The sequence below is a fragment of the Hyperolius riggenbachi genome, chromosome 4 (genome assembly GCF_040937935.1).
Source record: "Hyperolius riggenbachi isolate aHypRig1 chromosome 4, aHypRig1.pri, whole genome shotgun sequence".
Classification (NCBI taxonomy): Eukaryota; Metazoa; Chordata; class Amphibia; order Anura; family Hyperoliidae; genus Hyperolius; species Hyperolius riggenbachi.
In genome coordinates, this window is record NC_090649.1 from 307,953,321 (window position 1) to 307,967,679 (window position 14,359).

General features: G+C 46.6%; 1 long non-coding RNA gene across 1 annotated transcript in view; it reads left to right on the forward strand.

Moving 5' to 3' along the window:
• The first annotated feature begins 9,626 nt into the window (after window positions 1-9,626).
• The window catches only part of LOC137503917 (uncharacterized), a 36,836-nt gene continuing 32,103 nt past the window's right edge, over window positions 9,627-14,359 (forward strand). The window contains exon 1 of the long non-coding RNA XR_011019376.1: window positions 9,627-9,754. This is a non-coding gene — a long non-coding RNA (uncharacterized lncRNA). The remainder of the gene's footprint in view (window positions 9,755-14,359) is intronic.

Genomic DNA, 14,359 nt, shown 5'->3' on the forward strand with positions numbered 1-14,359 from the left:
CGCTGCTGGACGCTTCTCCCTCCTGTGCATTTTACTGTACTGGAGCTTGTATTGTATTGGAGCCGATGGTCTTGCGATCAGGACCACGGCTCTGTTATTGGGCCAATCACTGCACTCGCTGAGTAGTAGCGAGTGCAGTGAATCGCCCAATGACTGAGCCATGGCCCCGCCCACAGGACCATCGGCTCCAGTAGAAACACAAGTTGCCTGAAGTTGCGCTGGGGATACAGGCATGGAGCTGGGAGACATCAGAGGACACTGAGACAGCGCAGCAAAGAGGATGGACACGGGGACAGCGGAAGATATAGGGGACACCAGGACATGGGGGACAGGGAAGACAAGACACTGTGGAGGACAGGCTACAGTACGGTAATAACACAAGTTGCCATACATTTTCCCTTCAGTAACTAGTAGGGCTTATTTTCGGGGTAGGGCTTATATTTTGAGCATCCTCAAATTTCAGCTAGGGCTTATTTTCAGGGGATGTCTTACAGGGTAGTAATTATAGCCTGCCTGTGAATCACTAGCGCTTGAAAAGCACTATGCCAATGCACATCAGTGGTAGTGTTCACACTGTAGCAATCACCAGTGATTAGCAATTTACTGAAATCTCAAATTTGGTGCATGCAGCATTTTTGGAGCAATTGCATTTCAATGATAAAGAATCACAAAACGCAATCACTCTAAAATCACTTTCCTGTATAGTGAAAAAACACAGGAAAATCACTTTGCAAAACGCTAGTGATTTTTTTCTAGTCTTTTGCGATTCCCAGTGTGAATGGAGCCTAACAATGTTTCAATCTCGTCAGCACCTCAGATTACAGCCTGGAATCTCTTTCAACAGAGGGGTTGTGGCGCCTCTTAGTGGAAGAAATAAAGCATTCATATGAATTTACAGTCTATCAAATAAATGCAGAATGAACACATCTACTTACATAATAAATTAAAGGGCAGGTAGACAAGCAGTATACTGACACTGACAAATATAATGTGCACATTTTGGCTTGAGGATGATCGTCTATCACCCGAAACAGCTCGTACCCAGTGTCTGTTGCCAGTTTAGAAGACACGTGGATTGGATGCTATAAAATATAAATACTGGACTCTGTAGCAACCACTCTGCCTAACGCAGCGGTGGCGACCCTATGGCATGCGTGCCTGAGGCGGAAAGCAGAGCCGTCTCTGTGGGCACGCATGCTGCGTCCCATCGCCACCGCTGACAATCTGGCCACCACGGTATCCCAGAATGTTTGCGGCAGGGCAGGGCGCCCTGACCGGGAGCAGTGGCGGAGGGGGGGCGCCTTCTTGCTATATTCTCCTTGGGCCCCCTCCTGTCTCCATGCTTCTCCATAGCGCTGCCACTGCAAAAAAAATAGCTTCACACTCACCTTCCCTGGCTCCGGGCTCCATTAGACGCTAGAGCTCCAGGTCCACGCTGTCTCCTTTGCATTACCTCTCACACTACTTCCTAATTCAGTGTGAACGGCAATGCAGAAGAGACAGTGTGGTCGTGCAGCTCTAGCGTCTAATGGAGCCCGGAGCCAAGGAAGGTGAGTGTGAAGCTGTTTATTATGCAGCAGCATAATAAACACCAACCCTCCATAATAAATATTATGGAGGGTCGGTGACAGGAGTGGGGGCCGATGTAAGTTTTCTACCCCACAGCAGCCGCCAGCAGCAGCCCATGGAGGCCACTCACCCACCCCATAGCAGCCCGGCTGTGGGAGCCACCCACCCCACAGCAGCCCTGGGAGGCCACTTACCCATCCAATCCACAGCAGCCCAGGGAGGCCACTTACCCATCCACCCCACAGCAGCCCAGGGAGGCCACTTACCCATCCACTCCACAGCAGCCCAGGGAGGCCACTTACCCATCCACCCCACAGCAGCCCAGGGAGGGCACTTACCCATCCACCCCACAGCAGCCCAGAGAGGCCACTTACCCATCCACCCCACAGCAGCCCTTGGAGCCACCCTCCCTTCTACCCACCCCACCTCACAGAAGCCCTTGGAGTCACCCACCCCCCAGCAGCCCATGAAGTCACCCACCCCACAGCAGCCCTTGGAGTCACCGACCCACTCACCCACCCACCCCACAGCAGCCCTTGGAGCCACCCTCCCTTCTACCCACCCCACCTCACAGAAGCCCTTGGAGTCACCCACCCCACAGCAGCCCATGAAGTCACCCACCCACCCCACAGCAGCCCAGAGAGGCCACTTACCCATCCAACCCACAGCAGCCCTTGGAGCCACCCTCCCTTCTACCCACCCCACCTAACAGAAGCCCTTGGAGTCACCCACCCCACACCAGCCCATGAAGTCACCCACCCACCCCACAGCAGCCCTTGGAGTCACCGACCCACTCACCCACCCACCCCACAGCAGCCCTTGGAGTCACCGACCCACTCACCCACCCACCCCACAGCAGCCCTTGGAGCCACCCTCCCTTCTACCCACCCCACCTCACAGAAGCCCTTGGAGTCACCCACCCCACAGCAGCCCATGAAGTCACCCACCCCACAGCAGCCCTTGGAGTCACCGACCCACTCACCCACCCACCCCACAGCAGCCCTCGGAGTTACTCACCCACCCCACAGAAGCCCTTGGAGCTCCCTCCCACCCACCCCACAGCAGCCCTTGGAGTCACTCACCCACCCCACCGCAGCCCTTGGAGCTCCCTCCCACCCCACAGCAGCCCTTGGAGCTCCCTCCCACCCACCCCACAGCAGCCCTTGGAGCCCCCACCCACCTATCGCAGCCCTTGGAGCTTCCTCCCACCCACCCCACAGCAGCTCTTGGAGCTCCCACCCCATAGCAGCCCTTGGAGTCCCCCCCCACCCCACAGCAGCCCTTGGAGCCAACCCACCCCACAGCACCCCTTGGAGCCACCCTCGCACCCACCCCACAGCAGCCCTTGGAGACATTCTCCCACCCCACAGCAGCCCTTGGAGACATTCTCCCATCCACCCCACAGCAGCCCTTGGAGCCACCCTCCCCACCAGCAGCTTTTGGTGCCACCCCACAGCAGACCATGTAGCCACCCTCCCACCCACCCCACAGCAGACCATGTAAATACAGTAGCCCATGGAGCCCCCCACATCAGCCCATGGAGCCCCACTCACCCACCCCAATCTGTGATTAACTGTCAGGGGGGCACTTTGCGATAGACAGTCGACTTTTGGGCCGCAGTTTGGGCACCCGGTCCCCAAAAGGTTTGCCATCACTGGCCCAACATATCCAGTTAGGCTGGGCTTGCTTGGTAGACTTTGGTTGCCATTCATTTGGTGACTACCTTTTTTGCCATTTTTTGATTGTCACTGTCAAACTGCAATTGTTAAATTTTCTGAATTTAGTAAAAATTACTTATTCAGTATTGCTGTCTGGCGTGCGCTGGTCTTCACAGAGAAAAACGTTGCAGAAAACCACAAAAATTCACAGGTGAAGTAATTAGTCAGTATACACTGTTATATAAGCTGTACACTGACTTCTTTATATTGTATCAAAGTGTCAAAATCTTCAGTGTTGTTCCATGAAAAGATATAATAAAATGTATAAAAATGTGAGAGAAAAATTTGATAAATCCAGGATAGCTTGGATTAATAAAAAAATATTCTTAACATGGGCTGCATGGGCTGTGTGCATATGATTGCAGGCTCGCAACAGTTAACCCCCCTGGCGGTATGAAAAATTCCACCAGGGGGCAGCGCAGCAGGTTTTTTTTTTTTGCTTTTTTTTTTAATCATGTAGCGAGCCCAGGGCTCGCTACATGATAGCCGCTGCTCAGCGGCATCCCCCCGCCCGCTTTGATCGCCTTCAGCGATCTCTGATCAGGAAATCCCGTTCAAAGAACGGGACGTCATTGGGAGTCCCGATCCACCCCTCGGCGCTGCCTGGCACTGATTGGCCAGGCAGCGCACGGGGTCTGGGGGGGGCCGCGCGCCACAACAGATAGCGGCGATCGGGCGCGGGCCGGCGGCGATCAGTGTGCTGGCGCAGCTAGCAAAGTGCTAGCTGCGTCCAGCAAAAAAAAAATTATGTAAATCGGCCCAGCAGGGCCTGAGCGGCACCCTCCGGCGGCTTACCCTGTGTCCAGCACGGGGTTACCGCTAAGGAGGTTAATTTACTAATGTTTTATTAGACTGATTATATTCTGATATGACATACAATCAGGTCCATAAATATTGGGACATCAACACAATTCTAACATTTTTGGCTCTATACACAACCACAATTGATGTGAAATGAAATGAACAGGATGGGCTTTAACTGCAGACTGTCAACTTTAATTTGAGAGTATTTACATCCGTATCAGGTGAACGGTGTAGGAATTACAACAGTTTGCATAGGCCCCTCCCACTGTTAAGGGACCAAAAATAATGGGACAGAATAATAATCATAAATCAAACTTTCATTATTTAATACTTGGTTGCAAATCCTTTGCAGTCAATTACAGCATGAAGTCTGGAATGCAGAGACATCACCAGATACTGGGTGTTATCCCTGGTGATGCTCTGCCAGGCCTCTACTGCAACTGTCTTCAGTTTTTACTTCTTCTTGGGGCATATTCCCTTCCGTTTTGTCTTCAGCAAGTCAAATGCATGCTCAGTCAGATTCAGGTCAGGTAATTGACCTGAAATTCCTCTTCTTTCCCTTCAAAAACTCTTTGGTTGCTTTTGCAGTTGCTTTGGGTCACTGTCCATCTGCACTGTGAAGCGCCGTCCAATGAGTTCTGAAGCATTTGGCTGAATATGAGCAGATAATATTGCCTGAAACACTTCTGAATTCATCCTGCTGCTTTTGTCAGCAATCACATCATTAATAGATACAAGAGAACCAGTTCCGTTGGCAGCCATACATGCCCACGCCATGACACTACCACCACCATGCTTCAGTGATGAGGTGGTATGCTTAGGATCATGAGCAGTTCCTTTCCTTCTACATACCATATTTCCTGCCGTATAAGACGCACTTTTTCTCCCCAAAAAATGGGAAATAAAAGTCCCTGCGTCTTATACGGCAAGGGCAGGGAATTTCCAACTTGCGAACGCCTGCCGATATGAACCGCCGCCATTGGGGATTCCCTGCCTGTATTTGGGCTCGCTGTGCCTGGCTCCGCTGCGTGGTTAAGTTCTCCCCCTCCAATTTCCTTCTGCTCCCTCCATGTGTGCGTCTCCCCGGTCCCCCCCCCCCATCCTTCCCCCCTCCGGGTCTGCAGCTGCAGCGGCTTACCTGATACATGCTGCCGCGAAGACGGCAGACACCTGGCTACCCCATGTGTTTCCTCTACTGTGCGTCTTGTACTGATTGCGTCATCAGTAGCTGAGCAGTAGAGGAAATACATGGAGTAGTCGGGTGTCTGCAGTCTTCGCTTTGGCATGTATCAGGTAAGCCGCTGCAACTGCAGAACCGGAGGGGAGAGGATTTACATCGGAGATATCGGAGACACGCGGAGGGATGGGGGAGACGCACACATGGAGGGGGCAGAAGGAAATTAGAGGGGGAGAACTTAAGCACGCAGGGGAGCCAGGCACAGGACACATGGGGGAAACAGGACTGATGGGGAGAGGGACACAGCAGGACACATGGGGAGACGGACACAGGAGGACACATGGGGAGACGGACACAGGAGGACACATGGGGAGACTGATACAGGAGGACACATGGGGAGACAGACACAGGAGGACACATGGGGAGAAGGGGCAGTCAGGACATATGTGGGAGACAGGACACATGGGGAGACAGGCAGACAAGGTGCACATGGGGGAGACAGGCACACATGGGGAGAAGGGACACAGAGGAAACATGAGGGAGACAGGACACATGTGGAGACGGACACAGGAGGACATATGGGGGAGAAGGGGCAGTCAGGACACATGGGGGAAACAGGGCACAGAGGGAGACAGGCAGACAGGGTACACATGGGGGAGAAGGGGCACACAGGACACACGAGGGAGACATGGGGCACAAAGAAAAACACATGTTGCATACAACAGGACAGATGGGGCACACAGGAGGAGACATGAGGTACACAGGAGCACACAACATGTACAAGACGCTCCTGGAACATGGACGCACCAGGTTTAGTATTTTTTTTCCCTGGTTTTTGCCCTCTAAACTTGAGTGCATCTTATATTCCGGAGCGTCTTATACGGCGTAAAATACGGGTACTTTTCTCTTTCCATCACTGGCACAAGTTGATCTTGGTCTCATCTCAAAGGATGTTGTTCCCGACCTTTGAAGGCTTTTTAGATGTCGTTTGGCAAACTGTAATCTGACCTTCCTGTTTTTGAGGCTCACCAATGGTTTACATCTTGTGGTAAATCCTTTGTATTCACTCTGGTGAGGTCTTCTCTTTATTGTTGACTTTGACAAAAGCAGCAGCACTAGTTCAGAAGTGTTTCAGGCAATATTATCTGCTCATATTCAGCCAAATGCTTCAGAACTCAATGGATGGCGTTTCACAGTGCAGGTGCAACCAAAGAGTTTTTGAAGGGAAAGAAGTGGAATGGTATGCAATGGCCAAGTCAATCATCTCACCTGAATCCAACTGAGCATGCATTTTACTTGCTGAAGACAAAACGGAAGGGAAAATGCCTCAAGAACAAGCAGGAACTGAAGACAGTTGCAGTAGAGAGCTGGCAGAGCATCACCAGGGATGAAACCCAGCGTCTAGTGATGTCTGTACGTTCCAGACTTCAGGCTGTAATTGACTGCAAAGGATTTGCAACCTAGTATTAAAAAGTGAAAGTTTGATTTAAGATTATTATTCTGTACCATTACTTTTGGGACCTTAGTAAGTGGGAGGCACATATGCAAACTGTTGTATTTCCTACACCGTTCACCTGATTTGGATGTAAATACCTTTAAATTAAAGCTGTCAGTCTGAAGTTAAAGCACATCCTGTTTGTTTCATTTCAAATCTATTGTGGTTGTGTATAGAGCCAAAAATGTTAGAATTGTGTCAATGTCGCATATTTATGGACCTGACTGTAGGTTAGGGTGGAAAATGATGGTCACTTTTATAGAAGAGCACTTTGAAAATCACAGTCCAGTTTTACTAGATTTATTCTACTTAACACTTTCTACTACCTCATTTGATCAATCTTATAAGCTTGCCTGGATTTTTAAAGATCCCAACTACAGGAAAAGCTTAAAAAAACATGTACACTAAATCAGAAGTGGTGATCTACCCTCCAGACTGCTCACTCCATATCCTACTAACTTCTACAAATGTGATTAGGTGGGAGGGGTGTGTCCTGGACTTCCATTACTGTCATTATATGGAGGTCTGAGATTTGCAGGTTGCTGGAAATAATGCTGGGCTTACACGACTCGATTTTGCCGCTTGATTCTCCTGTTCAATCGATTCCCCGCTCAATTCCGCAAGGCGATTCTCTTATCTTCCGTTTTTTCTTATCATTTTGCACTGTCTTCAACAGGGCCGGATTTCTGGGAAGGTCACAGAGGCCAAGGCCTAGGGCGATAAAAATCAGCAGGGCGCAGGACTTGGAGAGATAAGAGGTCACATGTCAAAGTAAATCACCTCTCCTGCTTTGCTCTGGTCTGCCTGAATTCCAGAGATCCCTGCATCTCTCTTTCTTGTGCAAAGTGTGTGTTATGGCAGTCAGCATCTGCTGTTACCTGTATAATAAGAGGGGACAAACAATCTGCTGTGAGAAGAAAATTATATGGGCTCAAGTAGCAGAACTCTTGAGTTCCGATTCGTTTTTTCTCATTCAGCACGCATTCACGGGCAGGAATTAGCAGCTCTCCCCCTCCCTGACTGATGTTAGTTTATTACTAGTAGGTCAGTGCTGTTAAAGACCTCAGACCTGTCAAATTTATGGCTTTTTCTTTCCTCCTAGAGAATGACAACAACATTCTTTGTCCTGCAGTTTAACTCTTTCCTGGCATTTTTTGCCAGCAAAGTACTGTGTTGACCATCAGTGAAAGCAGGATGTTTTGAAACAGAATGACAACTGTTACATTTATTTACATTTACAAAACAATCAATGGATCTCCTGCTGACTGTATATATAGCTGTGTGCCTAACATCTTGTACACAGTAAAAGTCTGAAGACGTCTCTCACTGTTTTTCTTTTGGTTAGCCAATAAAAAGTGTTATTCTGTTACAAAACTTCCTGCTGACTGATTTTAAGATCTATCTTAAGTGCAAAATTGTCACTGTGTAAAGTACACCTGAGCTTATGCTGGGTACACACAATGCAATTTTCTGACAGATTTACTGTCACATCGACTATTTCCAACATGTCCGATATGCTTTCCAATCAATTTTCTGAATGTTTTTTCATAGAAGTGAACAGCAAATTGATCGAAAAATTGAAATTAGATCAGACATGATGGAAATAATCGACCTGACAGTAAGTCTGTCAGAAAATTGCATCATGTGTACCTAGCATTACACTACATCTATGCCAGTGTGTGTAGTGTCAGAACCTTCTACTTACCTGGTCTCTGTTTTAGATGGGCTTCTCTCCATTGCACTGCTCTGTTCAGTTTGTGGCTCTGACTGCAGCTAGTCGCACAGAGGACAAAGAAGCAGCGCTGTCCACTGGGGCTCCTTGTGATTTTGCGCTCCTGTATGCATGTGCACAGGAGCCGAGGGAGTGTTATGGGTATGTGTACTTGACAAGTGCTGCTGAGTGCTCATACATGAGCATCATTTCTGAAGTATGCAAGCCCAGAACACTATCGCCTGCTGTGCATGCAGACAGGTGCGCAAAATTACATGGAGTGGACAGAGCATGCACTGTTCTTTGTTGAACGGGGCAAAGCAGCAAAACAGAGGGGGGGGCGTTCAAACTAGTCAGAGTTGGACAGAATGAGGGGGGGGGGCCGTTGGTGACAGCCGGCCTAGGGCGCTGGAAAGTACAAATCCGGCCCTGGTCTTCAATGTGGAACCGAGCGGCGAAACAATCAGGCTGGAGATCGAACATGTCGGAAATTATCTATTAAGCTATCTAAAAGGCTCAGAATCGAGTCGTGTATTCCCAGCATAAGACAAAAAAAATAGCAGTTAATGCTTATAATACTTGGAATCTTTATTACTATTACTTATCTATATATATATATATATATATATATATATATATATATATATATATATATAATATGCTACGTGCTTCAACCTTGGAGCAAAAAGAAGTAGCGCCCTGCACCCAGGGCCGGTCCTAGACTTTTCGCCGCCCCAGTGGTGAGGGTCGGACCCCCCTCCCTCACCTGGGTCCCCCCATCTGCGCTCCCCCTCAAGGTTAAATTCAGAGACAGCGGTCGGGGATGACTGCAGCTGAATTTAAGCTTGACGGGGAGCGCAGATGGGGGGACCCAGGTGAGGGGGGGGGGGAGTCCAACCCCCCTCCCCGCTGCTGTGCCCAATACCCCCCTTCCTGCCCGCTACCCCCTCCAGCTCGGCGGCCCCCAACCACGGCTGGGGCGGGGGCGGCGAAAAGTGTAGGACCAGCCCTGGGTGCAGGCGTCTATCAGGAAGTCTTCACGCATTAATAATTATGCGGCGTATGCTATGCCGCAGGCCGGCTAGTCAGATATATTTTATTAGGGTCCCACTGTATACATTTTCTTGTTGTGTTCTTCTCATCCATAGAGCTGGTACAGCGCTCACCCAGAAAATAACTCAGTTGCTTCAGAAGCCTTCACAGTCCAATTCATGTACTTTAACATTCACAATACCAACTTGCCAGACTTCCTTGAATAAGGAAATTTTCTCCACTCTAAGGTGAGTTCCTGTTCACTTTAATCCCCTTGTTGCCATTTCATCTGTAAGACCTCGTTCACACTATACATGTTGCCATGCACATTCCAACAACGTGTATGGTGTGTGATACACAAGAACATCAGCACTACATAGAAGTACATGTTTCATGGTCACACTTTATGCGCTGCGAATGCTGTGCATTGCAATAGCACACTGCTGCACACATTTTGGCAAAATGCAGTACTGACCCATTCACTGTAGAGAATAGGATTAGCAGCACAACACGGCAATGCAAATGGCATGCGATTGTGTGAGTTGCGCTCTGAATGCAAGATACAAAATATCAACAGCCATAGCCAAGCAGACTATATTTCTGACAAAGGGAGAGGGATGGGAGATATCTGTGAATATCAGCTTGCTCTCAGCTTCCCTTGCACACAATCTGAAGTGCAGTAAAAGTATCCTGTCCATTGTCTATCATGCTGCAGAAGGGGAGAAGTCAAAACTAAGTAGACGAGGATATTGTAAATCAGTAACTCTTCTGCCAAAAGATAGGGTCGAAGGCAAATTTGCAGAGCATATTTTCCTGCAGTGTCATAAGTCACGTACTGTAAATGAGCATATATCTATAACATTTTTCAGATGTAGAGTTTAAAGCTGGAGGGCTATTAACCATATGGGAAAACACTTGCTCCCTTTGAGTAAAAAGAAGAAGAGCCTTTCACTCTATCACCCCGTACTTGAGCTTTGCAATCTAGGCTATTTGTACAGATTACAGAGCCCCTCCTCAACCCGTTTGCTCCAGGTGACCAGGTCCTGCTGTCTGTGCTCTGTAAAGCAGTGGAACTTAGAAATCAAAATAAGTTAATGTGTCCATTTTGATCGAGCGAGTGGAGGAAACACAGAGATACATGTGTCCTAAATGGGTAGTGGGAGGACTTAAGGGTAATAAATATCACATGACTTTGTTCCCTTGAAAATGCGTTACCTATCCACTTTATAGATATACCAGCACAATGACATGCTGTCATGCCATCCAGAGACAATCTTTTGCATAAAATAACCTACCCAGGGATAGAAACTAATGGGTCCTTCAACCCTTGAAAACAAAAAGAAAACTAACTAATGTTCTGCACAGGGCTAGATAAAATAAAATGACCCATTTTTCTCAATGTACCAGATCTGGTGCAGCCATTAGTACCATTTTATATGTATGCATTTACTGGTAAAATGGAAAAGTTCATTTTGTAGTACAACAAAGTGCAGCTAAAGTGTTTGTACTATATAAAAGTCAAAGAGCAAGTTTAAAATCGGGAGAGTTTAATTGAAAGTAATAAGTATTATACTACACGTGTCGCAGAAATAATTCAACAGTAAGGCAAAATTCTGATGACTACAGCTTTCCAGAGGCGCACCACAGCACAAGGACAGCTCCTGGAGTAATCCTTGGTAAAATCACACAGGGCATTGAATCTTCAAAGAGCGGTTCTCAAACTGCAGTGGTGCACATGTGGGACCCCTGGAAGAGATGATGTCCTCCACCCAGCTCCTCAATTATGGATGCGTTGGTCATTGGGGCAGGGATCAACTTGCAGTGTTCTCCGTTGTTCCTCGGGTACCAAGAGGATATGGCGCTGGATCACTTCCTAGGATACTATCATGGTAGTAGGCAAAGGTAAGCGTTTATGGTTAATTAAGATCATTAAAGGACTTTTTTCATGGTTTTGTTTTTATTCCATTTTAACTCTTTGCGGAAATGGGTAAGGGATACATTATTACCACTATACTCATTTCACCTGGGGAGGTGGCGATTATCTGGGGTTCCCCTTCTTAACCACTTAAGGACCACAGTCTTTTCGCCCCTTAAGGACCAGAGCCTTTTTCTCCATTCAGACCACTGCAGCTTTCACGGTTTATTGCTCGGTCATACAACCTACCACCTAAAGGAATTTTACCTCCTTTTCTTGTCACTAATACAGCTTTCTTTTGCTGCAATTTGATTGCTGCTGCGAGTTTTAGTTTTTATTATATTCATCAAAAAAGACATGAATTTTGGCAAAAAATGACTTTTTTAACTTGCTGTGCTGACATTTTTCAAATAAAGTAAAATTTCCTATACATTTGAGCGCGAAAGTTATTCTGCTACATGTCTTTGATAAAAAAAAAAAAACCATTCAGTGTATATTTATTGGATTGGGTAAAAGTTATAGCGTTTACAAACTATGGTGCCAAAAGTGAATTTTCCCATTTTCAAGCATCTCTGACTTTTCTGCGCACCTGTCAGGTTTCATGAGGGGCTAAAATTCCAGGATAGTACAAATACCCCCCAAATGACCCCATTTTGGAAAGAAGACATCCCAAAGTATTCAGTGAGAGGCATGGTGAGTTCATAGAAGATTTTATTTTTTGTCACAAGTTAGCGGAAAATTACACTTTTTGACAAAAAAAACAAAAAAAAAAAGTTTCCATTTCTTCTAACTTGCGACAAAAAAAAATGAAATCTGCCACGGACTCACTATGCTCCTCTCTGAATACCTTGAAGTGTCTACTTTCCAAAATGGGGTCATTTGTGGGGTGTGTTCACTGACCTGGCATTTTGGGGGGTGCCTAATTGTAAGCACCCCTGTAAAGCCTAAAGATGCTCATTGGACTTTTGGCCCCTTAGCGCAATTAGGCTGCAAAAAAGTGCCACACATGTGGTATTGCCGTACTCAGGAGAAGTAGTATAATGTGTTTTGGGGTGTATTTTTACACATACCCATGCTGGGTGGGAGAAATATCTCCGTAAATGACAATTGTTTTATTTTTTTTACACACAATTGTCTATTTATAGAGATATTTCTCCCACTCAGCATGGGTATGTGAAAAAATACACCCCAAAACACATTATACTACTTCTCCTGAGTACGGCGATACCACATGTGTGGCACTTTTTTGCACCCTAACTGCGCTAAGGGGCCCAAAGTTCAATGAGTACCTTTAGGATTTCACAGGTCATTTTGAGAAATTTCGTTTCAAAACTACTCCTCACGGTTTAGGGCCCCTAAAATGCCAGGACAGTATAGGAACCCCACAAATTACCCCATTTTAGAAAGAAGACACCCCAAGGTATTCCGTTAGGAGGATGGTGAGTTCATAGAAGATTTTTTTTTTGTCACAAGTTAGCGGAAATTGATTTTAATTGTTTTTTTTCACAAAGTGTCATTTTCCGCTAACTTGTGACAAAAAATAAAATGTTCTATGAACTCACCATACTCCTAACGGAATACCTTGGGGTGTCTTCTTTCTAAAATGGGGTCATTTGTGGGGTTCCTATACTGCCCTGGCATTTTAGGGGCCCTAAACCGTGAGGAGTAGTCTTGAAACCAAATGTCGCAAAATGACCTGTGAAATCCTAAAGGTACTCATTGGACTTTGGGCCTCTTAGCGCACTTAGGGTGCAAAAAAGTGCCACACATGTGGTACCGCCGTATTCAGGAGAAGTAGTATAATGTGTTTTGGGGTGTATTTTTACACATACCCATGCTGGGTGGGAGAAATATCTCTGTAAATGACAATTGTTTGATTTTTTTTACACACAATTGTCCATTTACAGAGAGATTTCTCCCACCCAGCATGGGTATGTGTAAAAATACACCCCAAAACACAATATACTACTTCTTCTGAGTACGGCGATACCACATGTGTGACACTTTTTTGCAACCTAGGTGCGCTAAGGGGCCTAACGTCCTATTCACAGGTCATTTTGAGGCATTTGGATTCTAGACTACTGCTCACGGTTTATGGCCCCTAAAATGCCAGGGCAGTATAGGAACCCCACAAGTGACCCCATTTTAGAAAGAAGACACCCCAAGGTATTCTGTTAGGAGTATGGTGAGTTCATAGAAGATTTTTTTTTTGTCACAAGTTAGCGGAAAATGACACTTTGTGAAAAAAAAAACAATACATATCAATTTCCGCTAACTTGTGACAAAAAATAAAATCTTCTATGAACTCATCATACACCTAACAGAATACCTTGGGGTGTCTTCTTTCTAAAATGGGGTAACTTGTGGGTTTCCTATACTGCCCTGGCATTTTAGGGGCCCTAAACCGTGAGGAGTAGTCTTGAACCCAAATGTCTTAAAATGACCTGTGAAATCCTAAAGGTACTCATTGGACTTTGGGCCCCTTAGCACAGTTAGGCTGCAAAAAAGTGTCACACATGTGGTATCGCCGTACTCAGAAGAAGTAGTATAATGTGTTTTGTGGTGTATTTTTACATATAACCATGCTGGGTGGGAGAAATATCTCTGTAAATGACACATTTTTGTTTTTTTTTTTACACACAATTGTCCATTTACAGAGAGATTTCTCCCACCCAGCATGGGTATGTGTAAAAATACACCACAAAACACATTATACTACTTCTCCTGAGTATGGGGATACCACATGTGTGACACTTTTTTGCAGCCTAGGTGCGCTAAGGGGCCCAACGTCCTATTCACAGGTCATTTTAAGGCATTTGTTTTCTAGACTACTCCTCACGTTTTAGGGCCCCTAAAATGCCAGGGCAGTATAGGAACCCCACAAGTGACCCCATTTTAGAAAGAAGACACCCCAAGGTATTCCGTTAGGGGTATGGTG